This window comes from Bison bison, unplaced genomic scaffold (assembly GCF_000754665.1).
Source record: "Bison bison bison isolate TAMUID 2011002044 unplaced genomic scaffold, Bison_UMD1.0 scf7180017864040, whole genome shotgun sequence".
Classification (NCBI taxonomy): Eukaryota; Metazoa; Chordata; class Mammalia; order Artiodactyla; family Bovidae; genus Bison; species Bison bison.
Window position 1 is genome coordinate 5,621,718 of NW_011494612.1, and position 24,994 is coordinate 5,646,711.

At 40.1% G+C, this 24,994-nt stretch overlaps 1 protein-coding gene across 6 annotated transcripts in view; it reads right to left on the minus strand.

Annotated features, from left to right (window-relative positions):
- Positions 1 to 24,994, minus strand: part of PLD1 (phospholipase D1, phosphatidylcholine-specific) — a 227,294-nt gene that overhangs the window by 143,669 nt on the left and 58,631 nt on the right. The window contains exon 1 of one of the 6 annotated variants that reach the window (XM_010835251.1): positions 19,537 to 20,165. The exons of 3 other annotated variants lie outside the window; for them this stretch is intronic. The gene's annotated coding sequence lies outside the window, so the exon portion shown is untranslated. Of the gene's footprint in view, positions 1 to 19,536; positions 20,166 to 24,994 lie in introns of those variants that run through there. 2 more of the 6 variants (XM_010835248.1, XM_010835252.1) reach the window with 2 other exon arrangements.

The window sequence follows — 24,994 nt, forward strand, 5'->3', positions numbered from 1 at the left end:
AGAAGATGACTCTAAATTCTGGACAAAACGTAAAACGTAAGTGACTAAAAAACGACTGAAAGCAAGCAGAAACTGGAAAGGGATCAACACAGGGAAGAAACCGAAGGCACTATTTTTGTCCCAGGACACACCTAATTCACGCCAAGTGGGATGACTAAAACTCAGACTTGATCCATAATTGTACTGGCTTAAGAACCAAGAAACAGTTTTAATGGCAATTACAACAGTTTAAAAGTAAATTGGGAAACTGTGGAAAGGAGAGAGCCACACAAAGGGAGCACCCAGTTCTGCTTAGGCCAACCCTTGACCCATGTATTCAAGAGTACACTCCAAAGAACTCAGATAGTACTAAAATGACTTCAGTAGAGATTTCTGCTACTCCTCACCACAGGAAATATGGAGCGTGAAGTATGACTCCAACCAAGTTAACTGCCTCCTAAAACAAACAAACTCTTTGCAAAGAACATAACTAAATCCAGAGTCTATATTATAATCAATTACAATATCATCTAAACTTATTTGACAAAGAAGAAACAGGAAAATGTGATCCATTCTGAGGAGAAAAGTATATCAATGGAGGCCCATCCTGAGATGTAGAAATTAACTGACAATGATTTTAAGGCAAATATCATAACATGCACTAGGATGTCAAGGAAAATGTGTTTTTGATGAATGAACAAGTAGAAAATTTCAGCAAAAAAGAAAGCCCAGTGGATGGGCTTAACATCAAAATGGCAATGACAGAATCAGTGAACTTGAAGACTGAGTCATCAAAATTATTCAAAGTGAAGAACAGAAAAAGTGGTAGAAAGATTTCTAAAAAAATGAACAGAGCCTCAGTGACCTACATGATGATACCAAAAGACCTAACAATTATGTAATTTGAGTCCCAGGAGGTCAGGCCAGAGAGAAAATGAGACACATACACAAAGGTTTGAAATAATGACTAAAAAAATTTATCGAATTTTGGAAAAGACAGAATGGATAGTTGGGTTATATTTTAAATAAGATATCAATACTATACAGCAGAGGAAATAAATGTATCAGCACAAAGTTTGGTGAAAAAAAAGTCAGCTTACAGTTTGTATTTAGAATTAAAAAACAAAACAATCCTGTATGTTGTCTATTAACATAAATGTATGTAGAAGTATGATGTAAAAAGCAATCAAGTAAATAACTATATGACAACTTTAGAAGCATGGTTGCCTTTATGGAGAAAGGGTGGGTATCCTCTATGCAAATAATCAGAGGTATAAAGAGGACTTAATATATCAGTGACATTTTCTTTCAATCTGGATGTTATAGGTATATAGGGTTTTTCCCCTAAACATTCCTATTTTTAAATACTTCATTTAAAGCAAACAATTGGAAAAAAACAACTGCCAAATGTGACACTTTACTAATATCCTTAATTCAATTATAGTTAATGACTTTTGCATTCCTTACAAAAAAAAAATTCACTCTTCTTTATAAATTCAGCCAATAGGTGTGACCCACTAACAGGGCAATATGCAAGATACTTTAAACTGCTTCACCCTCTGGAAAGCATATTTGTAGACTTCAACCTGATTTCCCTTAGAGTCAACAGTTATCATCTACGGTTCTTGGTCATGCTTGGGGATTAATTAAAAAAAACAGTAAAAATATGAAGTTAAATAGGCCCATATGGAACTGAAAGTAAACTTGACCTCTTTTGAGACAACTAAACTAACTGTCAAAACAGGGCCTTGATGCTCCATGGCTCTTGTCTATAAAGTTGGGGTGTCCACTATTAATGGTAATGATGTTCGGGTAAGGGAAAAAGTCATCAAAACTGAAGTTCTGTTTGAGTTTTTCTTTCTGGAGGAGCTATTAAAATTGCTTCGATTAAACTTTTAAAACAAGAAAGCTTTGATAAACTAATTTGAAAATTTCCCCTCCTTAGCACTGGGTACCTAAATTAGGAAGTTCCTTCCTTTATTTTAGGAATCCAAGCTTTAAAATACAGTGAAACTCGTTTCACAAATTCTTCAAAAATATACAAGCACAGGTAATAATAATTATTAAAATTATGACCAACAGCCTTCTCCTTCTTTTAACACATTCTTCTAGACCTGATCTCATTTGAACTCCAGAAGCCTAGACAGGAGGCATTACTGTCATCTCCACAACCGAGGTGAGTGAGCTGAGACTCTGCCTGGTCTCTCAGTTACAGTGTGCATGGGCCAGGGCTTAAATATGAGTCTCAGTGAAATGACAGAGAACAGCTATTTCAGACTGAAAAGAGATACAGAGGAGCCTTCCTACTAGGGAAACACCTGAGTCCCTGGCCCAGTTACCACCTGGATTCTAGCTGAGAGGCAGCTTGGTAGAGTCAAATGAACACCTAAATTTGAATGTCCATGCCACCACTTATAAGCTGTGTGAACCTATGTGAGTAACTTATCTTCTTTGTGCTTTAATTTCCCATCTATAAAGTGGGGAGAGTAGTAATGCCTACCGCATTGGATTGTTGTGAGGATTAAGTCAGTCAACATGTTGCTCAGCTGGTAAAGAATCTGCCTGCAATGCGGGAGACCTGGGTTTGATCTTCCCTGGGTCGGGAAGATCCCCCCCAAAAGGGAACAGCTACCCACTCCAGTATGCTGACCTGGAGAATTCCATGGACTGTATAGTCCATGGGGTTGCAAAGAGTCAGACACGACTGAATGACTTTCACTTTCACTTTTTTCATAAAATACTAAAAATAATATCTGGGCCAAATTTGTGCTAGATACATGCAAGCTGCTGTTATTAAAAACTGGCCTTCTTACTTTTTTCACATAAAACAAGGTGAATAATGAAGTCAAGAACTGAGGATACAATCTTTGGACTGATGAAACCAGTGGATACAAACCCTGGTCAGTGACTTCTAGCACACATGAGAATCTAGTAGTTCTAGTAATTACCATTCTAGTAATGGTAATCATTTGGCTTCACATCCTTTGATGCACTGAGAAGAAGACAGAAGCTCAAGATCCCACAGAGAAGGCAGAAGAAAGACTAGAACTGAGGCCTCTTTCATGCCCCACATGCTAACACAAGTCTGTTTCTGGGCCAGATTCATTCCATATAATGCATCTGTGAACCATGTCCAAATGTGTAAGGAGTATGACCAGACAGGCAGGATAAGTTGCTATTGTCTCAGCTGCAGGCAGACTCTGTTCAGTACATGTGGACTGACTGCCCGCTTCACAGGGAAAGAACTAGTTTGGTCTTTGCTCAAGAAATAGCTGCTCTTATGAATGTCACTAAGGAACAGAGCTATTCTAATGACACCTAATTCTGCGACACCACTGAGAAGCGCATGGATTGCATTAATGCTAACAAGAAATGGCAGACAAAGATAGGCTGCCAAACCTCAGCGAATTGGAGAGAGTCAGTATGTGTCAGCCAGACTGGCAAGCCATCTTGCTTTCCAGGCGTGCCTCTTTGTGGGTTTCTCAAGCGACTCAGGATGATATAATTCACTCAACATGTATTTATGGAGCAACCACAATATGCTGAGCATCATGATGTGTGCTGGGGAAGCAAAATGACCTCCCATAATTGACTTCACTGTGAAAAGCACACTCTCATTACTCTCCACCTCACCTGTGTATTTACCTCCTTCACTGTTAAACCCCCCGAATAATGCCCTTCCTTCCGTATCTGCTATCTCCCATCTGTGCTTCTTTCCAACCCTCCTCTCATCACTCGATTAATCAAGTCCCTTATCAACCTCTCTTGCTTACTGTTTTATCCTATTGCTGTTTAAAATATTCACAAGCACCTCAATTACATATATGTTCCACTCAATTTCTCTCGCTGTGACTTGAGTCAAGTTTTTGAAGGATTTCTGTTACCCCGCTCAGCTAGGCTAAACCACACATGTTTCATGCTCTCTGACCTCTCAGCCTTCCAACAGGCTGCTCCCTCTGGAGTCTGCCTTACTGCAATTTCCTTCTTCGTCTAATTAACTCTTGTCACTCATTCTTTGTCCCAGGAGCCACCTCCTTCAGGAAACCTCCCTGTCCTTGCAGGCTGGTTCGGATGACTCTCCTCAGTGCTTCTACCACATCTAGATGAGTCCACTGAGAACATTTTCCACTTTGCCTTTGTCTCTATTCTTATCTCACTTCGCCTTTCTGTTGCTTGACGCCCTCGTGAAAAGTCTCTTCTCTTGGCTTTCACATTCCCACACTCTTCTAGTTTTCTTTCTCTGTCTTCAGCCACTGAGATGAAATCTTCTTGGAGGCTGTTCTTCATCTGCTCAACTCTTACATGTTGGTAGTATTCAGGGTCCCACGATATTCCTTTCAGAGTCTCCTCACCTCTCAGGGGTGGTTTCATTCATGGCAATACTTGGTGACAATACATACTCCTGTTTCCTTTCTTTGGTGTTTTTATGGCTCCCAGGTGATACCACCGTTGAACACATTCCTTCCCACTTGCCCTCTGTCTCTTCTGGAAGACTGGGAGCTCCCTGAACAAGAAGCCATCTCTGTATTCCCAGACACTGGTGTCTACTGGGCTTGTGGTAGATCCTTCCAGCCTTATTCTTTTTCCTAAGCTTCAGATATATATACCCAACCACCTGTGAATGTCCCACTTGGATGAACTTGATATTCTCCAAATAGAATCGTCATCTTCCAAATCCCAAAACATTTCTTCGTTCTGGGCTTCCTTCCTGAATGAACTGGGAACATCATCTACGCAGCTGCATAAACCACATCCTGGAATTCATCTGCAGCCATACTCTTTCCCTAACGCTCTCTATCCAAACAATAAGTCCTGTTAAATTCTAAATATATCTTCAGTCTAACCACTATATTTTGTCTCCATAATCATGACAGGTTTCAGGAAATGAAAAAAAGTACAGTGTAGTTGGGCATAGGGTTAAGTGCAGCTGATGCTAAGGCATTTAGATTTTATCTCAAAGTCTCCATCCGCCACCTCTCACTTCCCACTCTCGATGCTGGAGTCCTGGAGCTAAAAAGTATTCAATGACAATAATTTTGAGCTGTTCAAAATGGGATTTTGTAGGATAAGTAACATTATTTTCAATTGGTTATCTTTTTTACTCCCCAACTAACCAATGTGGTTTCCCAAATAAAAAAGATACTGGGCTAAACAGAATACTGGCGCTGCTCTCTTTATAAAGTTACTGTAGACAATAGCGATTTCCACATAAGTCTCAGGGACGTAAAGTAGTGCCTTTGCGGAACCATCAGAGCTCAGTTCTGCCACCTTTGAGAAACGACGCAATATTTAAGGTAAACAAGTTAAACTGGATGCGTATGAGGGTGAGGGTTAGGGGAAAGAAGGATAGTAGAGATGAGAAACAGGCTGGATCTAATGACTCACAGGCACAGCTGACACATGATCAATTCATCATTAAAATAGCACTAATATAAAGTTAATAAAAAGCCATAGAGTAATCAGGAAGTGCCTTAAGTTAGTAGTTTCCAAGAGTTCCTTGTTATGCCACCTATATCTGCCCCAAACTATAAGCATTAACCAAATTTGTTAAAGGTATGGTAATATGGAGGCGGGGTGGACACACCCAGTGGAAAGAGAAAAGAAAAATGTACTAGTAAAAATTTACAAAAACAACACTGTGAATATACTGAAAACTTCTGAATTGTACACTTTAAATAAGTGAAAATTATGGCTTGTAAATTATATCCCTAAGAAGCTGTTTTTAATAAAATCTGCCAAGACAGGAATAATAAGTAGAGTTGTAAAAATCAATCAACACATAGCAATACTCAAAGAAAGAACAAGTAATTTTCCTTGATCCTACAGAATAACCAGCAACAAAAGTCATTTTTATATTTCTTGTAACAAAAATAGGCAAACTACTACTTATAACCAAAAAAAAAAAAAAAGGTGAAAAGATATTGTCAAAACACTTAAAGAAAGCAATCTGTCAATTCCTACTTTGAATATTGCTTTAATTTCACTGTTTTCACTTACCAGAAGACTCTGCTCAGTGAGATTATTATGTTTTCACAAACAGAATAATCACATCCAGAAGTTTCTGCCAAACTAGTATCCATGAAATTATAATATGTATCACAAAGAGAACTATTACAAGCTCAGAAAAGGCATGCAAGTTTCAATGACTAGGGAAACAATTCGATAAAGACAAGACAAATTCTCAGTCAGTGATCATTTCCTTTTCAAGACGGGATTTGAAAGAAAGGCACGAAAGATAAATGAAAAGTGGCAACACTCAGCTCCTTGTACACACACTTGCTGGGTGCTTTTTGGGAAAGAGGCAGGGTGTAATGTTTTTAGTCGCTCTCAGAAAGACAAGTTCGTTCATGCAAAGACAGAAGGTAGATACCACGCATGGCTGAGTCTCTGCTGAACACCTGAACTGTCACAGCATTGTTAATCAGCGATGCTCCAATACAAAGTAAAAAGTTTAAAAATTAATAAAATACAATAAAAGGCAGATACCAAAGTGGAAGGTAGGTGTATGCTCAGAATATGATCCACTGGAATAGAAATTAACTAGGCCTATCCTCTGATCTCACTCAGTTTCAGCTGATCAAGCAGAACAGTCCAGATGATATAAAACAAAACAAAAACCTACCCTTCAATTTTTATCCTCAGAGATAACTTGCTCAAACCCAAGGAACCAAACATAACTCACTTTGGGTTTTAAGTTAAAACATGTTGAATCCACTGTGACTCAGCACACAGGTGTCACTTAAAGGTGCCTGAAACCAGACTAGCTTTAATATGGAACACAAAAGACGGCCAATGAATCAGGCACAGAATTAGGCAGGAAGAGCACTGGCCTCAGAGTCAAAGTTTTAGATACAATCTCAACTCTGGGAACTCTCCAAAAACTGAATTCAATATCTGTTGAAAGGAAAGAGTTGCTTTTGAATTTTTACACAGCTGCATACCAGGCATATAGTAGATGCTCAATAAATGTCTTCTGAATTATCACTATAGAGAGCTAACATTGAGCAAGCACTAAGGACTTCATATGCATGATATCATTTAATCATTACAATAATCCTATAAAGTAGACTTTCATACTACTTGCATATCACAAATTCAGAAATTGAAGTTTAGAGAGGTTAGTAATGTGCCCATGTGACTCAGCTGCTGAGTGTCAGAAAGTGGACTGCAGGGCCAAAGCTGTTAACGTGCATTTATGCACTACTGCCTCTCTGAACTCGGCTGGGCATTGGCCAAAGTAATCATAGTCATTAACGAACATATGAGGCTCCTCCGATTTAATGTTTGTTTTATGGCTTGCTTTTTGCCACCACCTGTCTTCCTAGGAGCATTAACCTTGGGATCCTCGTTAACTCAAAACCCTGAATGGTCCGCTAAATGTAACCATCACCCTGAAACTTGCTGGAAATGCAGAATCTTAGCCATATCCCAGAAACAGAATCCATGTTTTAACAAGACACTCAATGATTCAGAGGGACCTCAGTTTGACAGGCACTGATTTAGACTAGCTCCAAAATGATATTAAGGCATGTTATGATAGGAGGAAAGTAGGCCTGAGAAGGAAAATACAATAGAAATGTTATAGTCAGTGAGAACAAAACCAGCTTGCTACAGCTATGTCAGGACCTTCATTCACCTAGATAATGGCACACAGATATTTATAAAGGACCTAGCAAAATTGACTTAGCAGCAGCAGCAGCAAAATGCCTAGAGAATTGATGAGACAACAGCTGAATCTATAGGGAGTATACCTATAGTCTCCCACCCTCTTAAAATCGCCAAGCCTGTGCTTTTAGAAGAACATATCATGTGGCAAATTAAAATACACAAAGACTTTGGCAAATACTGAATCTCTCATCAGGCTAAGGGCAGAGCTGTGCTATGGACTGATAAAACTCAAGACCTGGATGATAGATATTACCACTCGATCACAATCCAAGAGTCAGTTCTTAACAAGGTAACTTTATCCTTTTGAATATTAACACATTTTTTAAGCACAACACTAACATCAACTTAAATTTGAGCTTAAAAATCTTGATTTAAATTTGAGCTATTTCAATATGGCTTCTGGCTTTCTTTTCAAAACACACACCTACATTTCTAGACAGAAAGTGGCCTATATTTTTGGCCAAGAAGTATAAGACAGCACCTCTTCTCTCATGAGAGAGATGAGTTGTGTTGTGCTGACTCAGAATCTAAAGAAGCATCTGAAGGAGCTAATTTTTACTCACTATTTCTTACTCACTTAAACAGAGTTATAAAACCCCAGTAGCTCCACATAACTAAAAGTCACGCACATGACTAAAAGTTATCTTAGTAGGAAGTGAGATATACAGGTCACTTTTGTCTTTATTCCCACTTTTAAAAGAAAAAAACTACAGTCCTTTCCTAGCCACAATTCTATGCTTCCCAGCACTAAATGTGCCCCACACAGGTGGAAATCCATTCTCTTCTTCAGTTCTATGCTCTCAGTCATTTGAAATCTACTAGGCAGTTTCTTCTCTTTCAAACTTTCAACTATATATTCTTGACAATTTCTACTTCCTCCTGTCTTCATCTAGGGAGAACTAGAACTATCAGAATGGATTTCTTGCTAAGTAACCATCCAGATATCTCCTGGAAGGCTTCCTTTCACCAGTGTATCTGAAAAAAGAACTGCTTTTAATACTCAACTCTTAATTCTGTTACCGTAAAGAATTGTCCTCTGAATGCAGAGATTCTATACCAACTCCATCAAATAAGTCAGGGTTTTACAATAAAGACAAAGAGAGGATTTGGGCATGCTCAAAGTCAGAGGGCAAGCTGGAAGCAGAGCAAAGTTTAGAGCAGTGCAGTCAGTCCTAAGGATTCTGATTCAGAGTTGAGTCCAGAGACTATAGAAACAGGAAGACATGTACTAACACCAAGAAGCATTGAAGGTGTAACCCACAGGCCTGAGTCAGTCAACGATGGGGTGTTTAGAGGCCTGAGGGGTCCCATGAGAGAATCAAATATACAAGAGTTTCCTACAAGAGACCCAAATTCCCAGTCTCAATGAGGCCAGCAATGGACCATACTGAAAACCAGCTACAACTGTGCTAACCCAACCTCATTGCCAGTGGCACTGTTCATAAATCCACCCACTTTGGAGCATAATTTAGTACTATGTTTGTAGAGTCACAAAGTATTTATGGTCTTTGATCTGGTAACCACATGTTAAAAATACAGAGAAAGGGACATACAGAAAGTGGTTCACTGCTAAGGACAAACGCAGACATCTGCGTTTACGTTTAAACACTCACAGGTACAGACAGTGGTTGCCCAGGTTAGCAGCCATTTTGTGCAAAAGCCCTGGGGATCTGGGATGAACCAACTTCACTTCAGGGCTCCTGAGGAGGAAGTAACAAGAATGGTGGGAACACATGCCACAGTCAGCAGAGTTGGTCTGAATCGGTTCTCCCTTCTACAGACAGCAGTGAAAGGGAAAGCGTTAGTGGCTCAGTCATGTCCGACTCTTTGTGACCCCACAGACTGTAGCCTCGGAGAAGGCCATCGAACCCCACTCCAGTACTCTTGCCTGGAAAATCCCATGGACAGAGGAGCCTGGTAGGCTGCAGTCCACGGTGTCGCTAAGAGTCGGACACGACTGAGCGACTTCACTTTCACTTTTCACTTTCATGCATTGGAGAAGGAAATGGCAACCCACTCTAGTGTTCTTGCCTAGAGAATCCCAGGGACAGGGAAGCCTAGTGGGCTGCCGTCTATGGGGTCGTACAGAGTCAGACACGACTGAAGCGACTTGGTAGCAGCAGCAGCAGCAGACGGTAGCCTGCCAGGCTCCTCTGTCCATGGGATTCTCCAGGTAAGAATACTGGAGTGGGTTGCCATGCCCTCCTCCAGGGGATCTTCCCAACCCGGGGACTGAAACCACATCTCTTACGTCTCCTGCATTGGCAGGTGGGTTCATTACCACTAGTGCTGCCTGGGAAGCTCAGTACCCAGAGAAGCAGCCAACAATTCCAGCTTGCTGATCGGTCTACACTTGGACCTGACTGAGGCCACAGAACAACAAAGGCAAACCACGGATACTCAGAGAATAGGGACCAGGTTGAAGAAATCTGAAAACACGACATTATAAGGAAGGGTTGAAACAAGCTGGAGTTTTTAAACTGAACAGAAATGAGAATGCGGGTATCAGCATACATTTCCTCTGTGGTTTCAGCGGACAGAACTGGAACACAAGGGTGGATATTCTAGAGAAGCTCCTGTCACATCCACATAAAGGAGAACTTTCTAACACTTTGAGCTCTCTAGGAGTGAAAGAGTCCTGGTGAACGGAGAGCTTCCTCAAATAGGAAGTGCTCCATCAGTGCCTGGATGGCACCATGTCAGCTTGCTCCAGAAAAGCCTCCTTCTTGGTCTCAGAGGCTGCAAACCCAGGCCAGACTTCTGGGGACCACCCTGAGCGGAAGTGGCCCCCTCAGGCTCCACCAGCTTGGGCTCCACTGTTTAGGAAAAAGCTAGCACAAAACCATGGAGCTGGCAAAAAGCAAAGGGAGAAGAAGATGGATTCACTCGGGTTCCAGCATTGTAGCAACTCACATGGGAAATAAAGATGCAGTTTAGATGAAAACTGACAGACTTGAGCTCGGGCGGCAAGAGGCTGTGCCAGGGCCTGACCTGCTAAATGTTCTGGTTCAAACCTAATGAGTCCATTTAAGGTGCAGGACAGTTTTACAAATGATAGCAAAGCCTTGGTGAGATCCACATTCTTTCCTTCAGATGTAGGCCTTCTCGCCCCAGTTACATACCTTAAGTTAAGCCTCTATCCATGCTTTAGGGAATAATTTTTATCCATAGTCTACGAAAACCTGCTAAGATCCCAGAGTAAAACAGATGTGTAACTTTGGACTGTAACTTATCAACATTTATGAACCCTGGTTTAAGCTTATTGTGAACTTTGTGATTCAACTACATCGTCAATGTTGCAATCATTTCATCTAAATGTCTCTGATGAAAGGTGGTGGGTGTTAACCTTTTGCAGCAAACAAGTGCCTTGTTTACATCAGGTGATCAGTGGATACTTCTACCAGGTGAAGTAACCGACCTGCTGAAGGGCCTCAGTCTTACTCCCCAGATGATGCTACTTTGGGTCCAAGAGAAGCCATAGGCTATGGCTCAGTCCTCTGTTAGTCAAGGTTTACCTAAACTTCTTTTGTCAAAAACATTTCTTATAATTGAAAACTCTGTAAAACCAGGTATAGTTAGGAATTCACATAAGATCAAAATTCTCTCTTCCACAGTGTTGAGCAACTACCATGAGTCAGGTGGCAGAATGGAGTTTAGGAGCACAAAGGTTAACAGCTCTCATCAGAAGCTCACAGTCCAGGGGAGGAGACAGGCTTTTAAGAGCTAATTCTCAGAGTGTGAGAAGTGCACTAGGAGCTCAGAGGAGGAGTTGCTCAGCCTGAGGTATGGGGAAGGTTACTGCTGGAAAGGCACACTGGCAAGGAATCTCGAAGGCTGGGTAGGAGTTCACTGAGCATGCGTGTATGCATGCTCCGTCATTTTAGTTGTGTCCAACTCTTTGCGAACTTATGGACTGTAGTCTGCCGTGCTCCTCTGTCCATGGGATTCTTCAGGCAAGAATACCGGGGTGGGTTGCCATGCCCTCCCTCCAGGGGATCTTCCTGACCCAGGGATCGAACCCAGATCTTCTGCACCAAGGTGGATTCTTTACCACTGAGCCGCCAGGGAAGCCCTCACTGAGCATAGAAGAGAAAACATTCCAAGAAAAATGAACAGTGATAGTATGTTGGACTACCTAACCTAAAGAACAATAACATTATCCTTGCGTGTGTGAGCAGCAGAGTGAGGCAGGGTGAGGGCCATGACAATTGTTTTCAGATATCTGGGGCACAATCTGATTAGGTGTTTGCTTCTCCGTGTAGAAGGTATTATAAGAATTGGAAAGCAGGGTGCCTATGAGATTGTACATTTCAGTTTAATATATACAAGAACATTCTTTAAAGAAGGACTATTAACAAAGAAACTGGCTGTCTGGAGTAGACAAGTTTACTGCATAATTATCTAGTTTTGGAGTCACTTTGGGTTCTAATTGTAGCTTAGCTCATGGTAAGCACTTAATAACCAGTGGCTATCCATAATGTGAGATGGAGAACTCATCTTCACACTGTGAGTATCCACACAAAACCAAGCTATCATATCTGGCTATGTCTAACACTTGGGGTGTAAGTCTAGGTAGACTAGAGACCATCAAGCTCCCTCCCAGGTCCTAGCCTGGGACTCTTATTTGAATGTCTCTGCCCATTTCTGATCTGGCAATATTCCCTCAGCTCATCAGGAAAAACACTAAAGAAATGTCCATTCATAACCTGCTATCTATAAATGTTAGCTCTTGTTACTATGGTTATTATTTCCTCAATATAGTCCTTCTAGTAATCTTATCCCTGGCTTTTATTCCTGTGAGAGTGGGTGTATGTGTTTAATGGTATGCAAATATTCTTGCAAGCCAACTCAAATCCTTAGTAGGAATAGATGATGTCAGAAAGAGTGAAATAAAATAACTTCTATAGTTTATTATAAATGACACTATAACAACAATAGGTAACATTCACTTAACACTCATTGTGCATCAGGCATTCTGGGAGGCCTTATATATAAATTATTTCATTTAGTACTCAGAAGAACTCTGAAAGGTAAGTACTAGTATTATAATCCTCACTTTATAGATAAGGAAATTGAGTCTTACAGAAGTCCAGTTTTCACTCAAGATTCCAACCAACAAGCAGTGGTCGAAACTGACAATTTTGTAACACAGCCTACAACGATCACATATTAATAGATATGTACTCCCACATATTAAAAAATTTTGAATACTAAATATTTTTATTTAAATATTAAATATAGGGACTCCAGAAAACAAGAATAAGCCATTTAATCTAGTAAATAGGTGACAACAGTGAGTTCGTTTGGTTTCACCGATCTTACATTTCAGGACACTGCTGAGAAGACAGGGGCCATAGAGTAACCAGGTCATGTTCACTGAAGTGGTCTTTGATCATCATATTAAAATTTCCAGCTTTCTCACCTGTATGATTCTATTCAAATGAAATGTTCAGAATGGAAAAATCTAGAAAGGCAGAAAGCAGAATAGTGGTTGCCTAGCGCTGGGGAAGGAAGAGAGCGGGGGAGAGATAATGGGTTCAAGGTTTCTTTTGGGGGTGCCAAAAATGTCCTAAAATTAGGTTATGATGATGGTTATTCAGGGCTTCCCTGGTAGTTCAGCTGGTAAAGAATCTGCTTGCAAAGCAGGAGACCCAGGTTCAATTTCTGGGTTGAGAAGATCCCCTGGAGGAGGGCATGGCAACCCACTCCAGTATTCTTGCCTGGAGAATCCCCATGGACAGAGGAGCCTGGTGGGCTACAGTCCATGGTGTCACAAGCAGTCGGACATGACTGAGCAACTAAGCACAGCACACATGGTTATACAGCTCTGTAAATACACTAAAGGAAACAGAATTGTATGATTTGAAGGGGTTAACCCTGTGATGTGTAAATCACACAATACACAATTTCAATAAAGCTGCTAAAACATAATCCCCAGGGTTCAGTGTCCAGTGATCTTCAGTCACTCCCTGTGGCTGCTGTCTTCCAGAATAAACATGGGAACCAGATGTGCATTAAGTAAGCCTTTATCTGAGAACAAAATGTTCGAACAACAACGATGAGAATAAAGACCACACCTGTGAAGCTGGTCATTTTTCCTTGGAAGCCACACTGAGCCTTCAGCTTCTTTCTCCAGTGTTATGAGGTTAGTGCTGAATGGTATTAGCTTTTGATTTTTACCAACCCAGGGAAAATGGAAACATAGTTTCATTCCTTATTACTAAAATGTTTGTAAGACAGAAATATTAAAAATAGCAGCAACAGGGGAATCAAATGACCTCTAAAAGCCCCAAAAGATTCCAATCCAGGTGACTAGAACCTTGGGATCTCAATCATTCTGGGCTTCCGGGACCTCATCTGGAATAGGACGAGGAGGAAGAATGAAGTCAACTACTCCAAGGTTCTTTTCCACCTTCAACATTCCAGTCAAATCATATCTTCTAAGGACTGTCTCAGTGTGTTAATTGTCCCATTGGGCATGCATGTGTGTCCCCCGTCATTTACAACTCTTTTGCAACACCATGAACTATAGCCCGCCAGGCTCCTCCGTCCATGGGATTTTCCAAACAAAAATACTGGAGTGGGTTGCCATTTCCTTCTCCAGGGGATCTTCCTGACCCAGGGACTGAACCTGTGTCTCCTGTGTCTACTGCATTGCAGGTGGATTCTTTACCACTGAGCCACCTAGGAAGCCCCATGTCCCATTCTAAACACCAGCAACAGCCCTTAAACAAAGGAATTGTTATCAAGACATCTGGACACACTGGAAATCATGAGTGTCTTTCTTGGACTGATGTCTCAAGTATTTAAGTGCACTTCTTCCCACAGCCCTTATTTAATAAACTATCTATCTTATAATTGTATTAGCTATAACATCTAAGATTTTAAACCTGGTACATAAAAATCAAAAGGCAGTTTCCTAAAATAATGAATGCATGCATGCTAAGTAGCTTCAGTCATGTCCAACTCTGTGACTCTATGGATTGTAGCCTTCCAGAGTCCTCTGTCCTTAGGATTCTCCAGGCAAGAATACTGGAGTGGGTTGCCATGCCCTCCTCAAAATAAAGGCAGCTGTATAAATGCAGAAAAATAATTGCTCCTCAGAATAAAAATATCCTCTCCTTTATAGAAATTTATCTGGCCTCAACTCTAACCTAATTCCTCATCTATTTTAATTTTTATTATAAAACATAAATCCTCTTAAAGGAAACCTTAAATTTACAAACTATTTGAGGAAATTAAAATCATTCTTAGAGCTACCATCTTAAATAGATTATGGGTGATGTTAAGTTACTATTAAATTTTTGTATATCTTGTCTTCATTTTTCTTTCCATGAATAATTTATATATTTTTCAAATATAAAGGGACTGAACTGAACTGAAAGGAAACATAAATATTAACATGCAGAAGAATATAAGAAGAAAATTAAAACTGCCAGAAATTCCTACCTTTAAAATAATCCCTAAATCTCTATTAACTTGAGGTGACCATCCCTTCTGCTCTCTCCCTAAGAATAACACATACAGAGAGATATATTTTAAACATGGCCAAGTATGAGAGACACAAATAGTTTGAGATCCAGTGTTTTAACTTAAATATCTGTCACCACCATTTCCTCCCCTGATAATTTTTCCTAAATAGTAATAGCAACCTAATGATCCATTATGCAATTTTCTTCTAGTGTGCATTTCAATTGTTACCAACTTTTCATGATAATAAATAACACCTCAATGAATATTTTTGTAGTTAAAGCTTTTGCACTCCTATCTGGAAAATTCTAATTATTGCCCTAATCCTTTTGTGATTTCCTCTATTGGGTTTTGGCTTCCCAAGTGGCTCAGTTGTAAAGAACCCATCTGCCATCGCAGGAGATGCAGGTTCGATCCCTGGGTTGGGAAGATCCTCTGGAGAAGGAAATGGCAAACCACTCCAGTGTTCTTGCCTGGGGAATCCCATGGACAGAGGAGCCTGGCTGACTACAGTCCATGGGGTTACAAAAAAGAGTCAGACACAACTTAGTGACTAAACAACAACTGTTGATGTTAAGAAGAGAAAGTACTTCCCAATCCAATGGTTAGAATTATTGTTTGATTTCTTTTTTTAAATTTAACTCCTTAACCTATGGACTGTATTTTTAAAGATTCCAAACTTATTTGTCACATGTTTAAGCTTTGGCCAAATCTAGAGTAAGCTATTTGCACAACATTTTTAAATGCACATTTATGTTTTTTAAGGAAATACATGTTTCATATTCTTGGCTTTCCACTTAGCTTCAGAAAGCCTTCAGGAATGACAAAACAACCAGAACTTTGATTGTCAGCAGGAAATCATACTGGTCAGGAACGAAGAGGACACCACTCATTCAGGCCAAATAAAAGCTAAACAAGTAAAAGGCCAATGTTTGAGTCTTAGTGGTTTTATTATTTTAGCCTTAAAAAGTCTCAAAAGTTCCAAGATTAGCTTATGCAGTTAAAAGACAGTTTTTAAAACTGTGGGCTTATTCTCCACAGGGACTGGTCACCATTGCTCTCGTTTACTGACCACTGACCAAGCTCTGCATTCTGCTTCGCCACTGGTTCTCTCCACTCATCACCAGCAGAACATGTGAGAAAGCAGAGCACAAGCTCAACCCCCACCCAATTGAAAAAGAACACAAAGGACATGCCTTACTGGTTGATGGTGGGTCAACAGGAGCATCTTTGAGTAGGAAGGGCAGCACAGATAATAGTATTTCATGGCTGCTTCTTAGTAATAATAAGGATTGGATTATATTTCCCAAAGACATCAACTTCTCACTCCATTTCTTCCCCACCACATTGCCTCTCTGAGGCACAACAATATTACTGCCAACTAGTTGTTAAGACTTGGGACAAATTATGTAACTTCCCTGGGACAGTTTCATCAACTGTAAAGTGGGGATAATAAAGACAATTGACGTCTTAGGGTTGTTGTGAAGATTAAATAAGAGGCTGACACAAGGGATGGCCCTTAGGAAATGCTTTTTGAGTGTTAGCTGTTACTATTACCTTCCCTCTACTACTCCTGCCATGATTACTAATATCATCACCTCCAGAAATGCCAGAAGGTCAAACTTAATTTGGGTTCTTTAGAAGGAAAGAGGGAATAGGGGATGTCTATGGTCAGATCAGCCCTGGGAATAGAATCTGTCCTCAGCCTTTGCAATCCCTCTGGGAAGTTAGTACATACTGTCATTACTAAAATAGTGAATTTCTGAGGTGGGTGCTATCACAGCATCTCTTGCCTTCTGTCTGAGTTGCTGATAATGTAAGCACAAGACCCATTCACGTGGGCACCGTCAATGTTAGCAGGGCTGGAAACAAGAATTCAGTGAGTTAGGCATGAAAAAGGCAAAGGTGGCCATATAAGAATTTGACAAGACCAGAAACTAAGTCAACAGCTGACAGCTCCCCAAACGTGCACACTGAAGATCAAGCTTATGGGCAGGAATAGAGACTGTTCATCTGGGACATGAACAGACCTGGCTGATAGGTGAACATTTACCAAGGTTCAGAAGTCAGAAAACCAACTCCTAATATCACCATTCCTCCTGATTATTCATTTCTTTCCTCTGAGTTCTTATGTTCTAGTGACATCCACCGTTCCCAATATTTGGGGTATGGGCCAATTTGTGTTGAAATAATCTGTCCTAGGATTTTTCTCCAACTCTGAATCTAAGCTTTGTTTTAAAAGGAAATAAGGATCACATGCTTCTGGAACATAAACTATGTTCATAACCATCTGAGATTTATGAGGCATCTGGAGTACTTCTGACTGTTAACAAGAAAGCATGTTGGATAAAATTTAATCGGCTCAGAGTTTAACCTGATATGGAATGGGAAAAATGCCCGTCTCTACTTGATTTTAGTCAAAAGGCAGAGATGTAACAAAACTAAACCAGTCTTGCAAGATGAGAACGAGAATTCCAATGTGTGTGCTAAGCCTGGAATCAGGAATAAGATTTGCTTTGATCCCAACTTACAGGTTTTGAGCACTCCCTTGTACAGTCTTTTTTTCCCGTCATGTTTGGAGGAAGCTTACTATAATGGATCCTCTTTAGGAAAACCCTAAAATATGGTTTTTACAGAGTTTCCTCTCTTATTCTATCCTTTGTCACGTTGGTTTTTTTCTGTTTCTAATCAGTAGTATTTTTTTGTTGTTGTTATTATCTGTAGAATAAAAAGCTGTGAAGCACTTGGGAATATAGAAATTGAGACATAAATGTGTCTGATGTGAGCTTTTTAGGATTTATCCATGCCAATTAAGCACAAACGAGTAACAACAAGTAGAATGTCTTAACACTGTCCTTTAAAATCAGGGAGCAGGTATAATCAGATTGACAAAAGTCTTCTTTAAAATGTTAAGTTAATAGTATTTAACAATAATAGCATTATGCAGTACTAACACATTAATATTAAGCAAATTATACCAATCTCTGCTTTTTTTTTTTTGGATTTACTGTTGAAGAAAACATCTGCAGACACAAGGGCAATAATCAGATCAGATCAGTCGCTCAGTCATGTCCGACTCTTTGCGACCCCATGAATCGCAGCACGCCAGGCCTCCCTGTCCATCACCAACTCCCGGAGTTCACTCAGACTCATGTCATACAACTGTGTCTCAGAGGGGATAAAGTCCAGTCCATTTTGCAATCCTGAGATGGCATGCAGACATAACTTTATAACTTCAGCCTCAGCGGAGATAGGACTGGGAACTTTAAAGTTTAGCAAATCACCTGAGAGATTTTTCTAAGTGTAATATCTACTTCTGTCTTCCTTCTCCCTCAGTTTTATATTTTTAGACAGAAGAGAACATGAGCGAACAGACCCTTTCTGAAACACTGTATTTCCCAGCAGGGCAAAGAAAGAGGAGATTAAAATGGTAATAATAGAAGTATATTGACATATTTTAAAACACTAGAGCTTACCTTGAACTAAACCATACCTAAAGTAACATAAAAGCCAGTATACTTCATAAGAATACTAATACTTCATATACAAAACTGAAAATATCATCAAATCGAACTATTCTTGTGAAACTGTTTAATACCAGATTGGTTTGGTGACAAGTGAACAAAGGTAAAATTGCTCTCGAGATGTCTAAGTTAATGAAATTAAGGAAGATATTCTCTTGATACTTCACTTTATTGACTTAATTTCACTTTAATACTATTAGCGATAATTTCATGCCTTCCAAGGCACACTCCGTTTTGACTGTGATATTTACTCCTAGAGTAATCTTCAATCCTGAGGAATCACTTAAGAAGAAAAACAGTGATGACTAAGAAAGGGATTCAGTTCAGCTTGATCCACCTGTGCACTCTGTCCATGTCAACTATTACACAGGTATTTTCTGAGGCATTCTAGAAAAATGCCAGGCTTTTCAAAAAGAAAATTAAAATGATATTCTGGTTCCTTTAACCATAAGTAGTAGGCCCTAGAGAAAAATACATCAGACAAGCTTGCATGCTGGCTGGGACACAGCACACTGTTGCCTTGTGCTCCAAAAAGTAAAATAAACCATGTATAAAATCATAGCTATTCCTAGAAGACATAATGAGAAGATACAATGAAAGGAATTCTGAAAAAGGAACTGAAAATGCATACAAACAAGCACAGATTTCTAGACTGCACATCTAACACAAACCAGTCATTACTGCATGGCTTCCTCCTGCATTTAATATTGTTCAACAATGCAGATAGTATAAGGAAGACTATAAACCTCAGACCTCCATAGGATCAATGAATATTATTTTCTAAAAAAACGCAGCAACAGCACAAATGCCATGCCGACTGTCATGTCATTGCCCCGTGAGAACAGAAAGAAAGTCTGACACATAAAGCAGAAAGTTCAAAATGTTATTTACTAACCTGGTGCCCCCGTGAAAGTAGTCGCTTCATATTGCTTTAAAGAAAGAATCCTTACTATGAAACCAATCTCCAGAGCAGCTGACAGCTGAGAGGGGAAAAGAAACTGACCACCCGGAGAGTCCACAAACACAGCAAAGCAAGCCCCGTTTTTGGCTGACTCCCCAAAGGCAACTTAAGTCATAGCCAAGCCCACAAAGCACTTTAGCCTATAAGCTTTAGTAATGAACTTGAAACCACTCCCATATGTTAAATAGACACTGGGCTGCTGTGAGAAATAAAATCCATGTACAGAATGAGCTAAGACTTTGGGCTTCATTTTTGTACTTGCTGCCCAAGAAAACTGTAACACACAAACTTAAACAAAGAGCATTCTCACTCCTTTCTCTCCCTTCAGATGCTGTCTTAAAGTGACTCATTCATTTTAAACAAGAGGAATACAGTCTGCCCTCCACTAGGGCCATAAAATGAGTTTTATATTGTTGCCCAAGTTGGTGGTGGTGGTGATGGAACATATAGCACTATAACTTCATGTTGCCTAAGAGGGACCATATTAAGTTATTGTTTCTGAGAATCAAAGTTACATACTATTACTATTCCTACATTTTTGAAATATATTGTTGTTGTTGTTTAGTCACCAAGTCAAGTCCGACTCTTTTTTGCAACCCCATGGATTGTAGCCCGCCAGGCTCCTCTGTCCATGGGATTCTCCAGGCAAGAATACTGAAGTGGGTTGTGATTTCATACTCCAGAGGATCTTCCTGACCCAGGGACTGAAACTGCACCTCCTGCATTGGCAGGCAGATTCTTTACTACTGCCACCAGGGAAGTCTCTTAAAATACATTAAATAAGCAAAAAACCTCATTAATCACTGAAGTCTAAAAGTTAAAGTTCAGGGGGAAAGCTTATCAAAGAACTATCTGAGTCTGACATGGTGTCTATAAATCTGAAAATTACTTGTAATTCAATTCTACCACCTACAGTTAGGTTATTTTATAAAACTAAAAAGTTTTTTTGGTAGTTTTGTAATTGTTTAAACTAGAGCTTAATATGACTGTCTATGGTTTTAAAATAAGAAATTTATTTTTCATTCTAAAAAAGATAATTGATAGTTTCCTTAAGCCATTTATTTTAAAAAATAATGTTCCCACATACTGCTTCTTAAGAAAGAATTAAAAATCCATGCTCTGCTTTTTAACATAAAGTGCTTGTGGTATACACAATTTTTCCCAAGTTTTCAACACCAAGAGCAGTTTTAATTCTTGTTTCCATGATTTCTACCTTATTTTTAGCAGACCTGTTTAACATAATGGTCAAGATTACCAAATTCAGTGTTTCTTCTGAGCCATAAAGATGGGACCAAATAGTCCAAGGAAAATTTGCAATACTAACCACGTACTTTAATAACACTTGATTCTTTTGTTGCCAAGTAGATTTACATGTATTTACGGTAAAATCCAAGTTACTCAAAACCCGTGAAACGTAAGTCATTAGCATATTAGCTCAACAAAATCAGGCATGAAAAGCCCTGTAACTGCCTCGGATCTAATACTCGCCCTCCGCCCTCCCCCATCCACTCCCAGGGTCAGAGCTCAACAGTTTCTCCAGGAGTCAGCTCAGAACGAGGGGGAGCAAGGCAGCCACTTCAATGAGAAAACCAGCCTCAAGACTTTGGCCCCTGCGTTATAAAGGAGCCAGTGCCCCACCTGGTGGCAAAACCAAGAAAAGGCTGAAATAATTAAACCTCAGGGGAAGTAACTTGCCGTTGGAAGAAAAAGAAGGGGAAGAAAAGGATGAGTTATAAGAGCACATTAACGTCACATACAATATGTGGTAGGAATCACGAAAAGTTTCTTTCCCACAGACCAGAATATTTATAGAGGGTATGAAAATATTCATGCAAAAGAAAAAGTATAATTACATTCAAAACCTGTGGATCTGGTTTGCAAGCATATATAATGATTTGCATTCCCAGAGAAATATTCTCATAAATAACATTGATCTCTCCTTTACCCAAAGGGCTGCAAGAAAAATTCCTGTGAGACCAGCATAATCTCTGAAATGTAAAAACCCTGGATACATCCCAACTCAGCGAGCTAACTGCTGGTGGGACTGTGTCTCCATCATTCTGTTAAGATGCTATATCCCCAGGATTCTTCCTATCTTTCTTTCAAACAGTATTTCCTTTTGTCTAATATAAATTATTTCTGTTAAAATCGATGTTCTGATATCCTCAGCGGAGATGAAGAACAGTTAAACACTGGGTTTTGAATTACATGACAGTCTTTAATAAAACTCCAGCAAAAATAAAAGTATAATAGGATGTGACTTTTAAATAAGCCCAGGCCATGCTACTGGAACTAAGACTAATATTACAAAACTTACTGAAACTAAAACTAATAGCTAATATTTAAGCTCTCACAATACGCTAGGCATGGTTCTAAAGTGCTTCAAGAGATTAATTCATTTAAATCACCCCAATCTATTATTTTGCCAGTTTCACAGATGAGAAAGCTGAGGCCTCTAAAGAGTAAGTACCTTGCCAAGATCAAACAGCGAGTGGTGGAACTGGGATTAGAACTCAGGTCATCTGGCTCTAAAGTCAGTGCTGCTAATCACGTAAGATGATAATGCTGTCCTCCTCCGTGCATACCACGGTGAAACTGCCAGGCTCTGGTCAAATGAAAGGGAGCAGGAGACGGTTGGACAAGGACTTTGTGTGGGCAGTCCTTGTGATAGTGCTGGCTGGGAAAGGCATCCCAGCCAAGCAGCCACAGAACTGAGACCTGGAGGCCATAAGGCAGCTGAGGGATCCCCAAGCAGAGGGCACTCACTCAGCCTGCCAAGACAAAGGGGGAAGTGGGAAGCAGGCCACCAAAGGGACCACAGGCAGCCTGGTGAGGCTGGGAGACCAACAGAAGAAAACTCTGTGAGAGAGGCAGGAGTCCACTGATGTCACATCATGGAGATAAAGAGGCATCACCAAGAGATTGTAAACCATAATGTGACCAGAGGTGTGTGTTGGAAAGAGAAGTAAGGAGGAACTAGACCCTGCAAGGTAAGCGGAAATTTAGAAGACATTCCAGGTAAAGGAAATGACACATCAGTGCTTTAAAATGTACAAGTCTACACTTCCACAGATATCATCAAGGAGACTGGGGCAGTAATCCGGGCAGCAGCAGTGCTCACTTACTTGCTCAAGCTGGGTTCGGGGCCTGAGCCCTGTGGAGGTTGTTAATGCCACCAACAGAACTGGGCACACAGAAGGAAGAGTAGGCTGGCAGAAGAAGGAGGGGTGGGATGGACAAGACAAGGAGGTGGTTTTTGGAGGCTATCAATAAAGGGTGGATATTATGTTCTTACTTTTTTGGTATACTGATAACTGTATATCAGTCTAATTGGTTTCTTTCGTAACCCTATGCAGTCTGGTATTTTCTCTTAAGAATCTTTGCTGCAAGAACTTTTGCCTTGCAACTAATTGGCTGCAGGACAGCTTTACTATAAAAGACAAAATAATGAAAATAAATTAAAATAGGGACATTAAAAAGGATATAATGAAACATGAAAAACTAATAACAAAAACTTAAAACTACTTCAAACATTGTGAAAGCAATGATACTTCCTTTCTCAAAGTCAATCATTAATGATTCAGGGTCTAATGTTGGACATACAGCTCCATGGTATTAAAAAAAAAAAAAAATCTGCTGTAAGACTCTTCAGATTTCCCTGTAAGTAGAATGAACAGACAAGAGATGCTGCTCTCTCTCTCTCTATATATATATATATAACATATACAAACATATATATAAAGCAGTGCATATCTGGACTACATTAAATATTACATGACAGTCCTCATTTCACCAAATCACCTAAGCCAGATTCTGTGCCAAATACCAAAATTCTGTCTACATCATGTTCTGTACTATCAAATAACAAAAAATGTCACCATTTTCATAAAACTTACCAAGAATCATGTAACCATTTATTCTGGGGATATTGGAGGAGTTTGAGTCTCCCTTTGCCTTCAACTTCTAATACTGAGTGATAAATCTGGTAAAGGTGACATTACAAGAGGAGATGTATCTAAATGAGCTAAAGAATCGATATGTAATATTCTCAAACAGTGTCATGTATTACTAGCCTCCACTTTTATATTTGCCATCGGTTGGTAAACTTTTGGTTCTGACAAGAGAGAGATGGCTGTGCCCATGAAAGGATTAGCAAACTGTTATCATTTTCTGAGCGCCGAAGAATTGATGCTTTTGAACTGTGGTGTTGGAGAAGACTCTTGAGAGTCCCTTGGACTGCAAGGAGATCCAACCATCCATTCTGAAGGAGATGAGCCCTGGGATTTCTTTGGAAGGAATGATGCTAAAGCTGAAACTCCAGTACTTTGGCCACCTCAACTGAAGGGTTGATTCATTGGAAAAGACCCTGATGCTGGGAGGGATTGGGGGAAAGAGGAGAAGGGGACGACAGAGGATGAGATGGCTGGATGGCATCACTGACTCAATGGACGTGAGTCTGAGTGAACTCCGGGAGTTGGTGATGGACAGGAAGGCCTGGCGTGCTGCGATTCATGGGGTCTCAAAGAGTCGGACACGACTGAGCGACTGATCTGATCTGATTGTTTTCTAGCACAGTATTCAGCCTGGCTTTACACTCTCTTATTTCACACTTCAGTAAGTTTTCTTATCACTGTATTTTCTATCAAGTTGCTATAACACAGTTGAAACCAATTGTCAACCACTTTCTGTTTTATGGTAAAACTGCCTTACGGCCAATTAATTGTGCAGTAAAACTGCTTTATGGCAAAGATGTTTACTGCAGAAAGGCCTAGAACCTCTGATTTTATTCACTTAAAAGTATGCATTTAATTTAATGCATTAAACATTATTTTGTAAAGGGATTCATTAGCTTCACTAGAATGCCAAAGGGGTCCTTGCAAACTCTCAAAAAAGCAAAGAACATCTGATGCAAAGGATGGGGGGCGGGTAACACAGGAAGACACTTAAGGAATTCAGAAAAGGGGAGACAGAGTATGAGATGACCATGATTCAAATCCAGGATATTGATTTGTGTTCTTTCCTCCACCAACTCTACACTCTAAAATAATAAAAACAGAATCCCTTCATTTGTGTCAACAAAGTACTTTCACAGGTTACAGCTCGATGCTGCTGCTGCTAAGTCACTTCAGTCGTGTCCGACTCTGTGTGACCCCATTGACGGCAGCCCACCAGGCTCCCCCGTCCCTGGGAATCTCCAGGCAAGAACACTGGAGTGGGTTGCCATTTCCTTCTCCAATGCATGAAAGTAAAAAGTGAAAGTGAAGTTGCTCAGTCGTGTCCGACTCTTAGCGACCCCATGGACTGAAGCCTACCAGGCTCCTCCGCCCATGGGATTTTCCAGGCAAGAGTACTGGAGTGGGGTGCCATCACCTTCTCCATACAGCTCACTAGC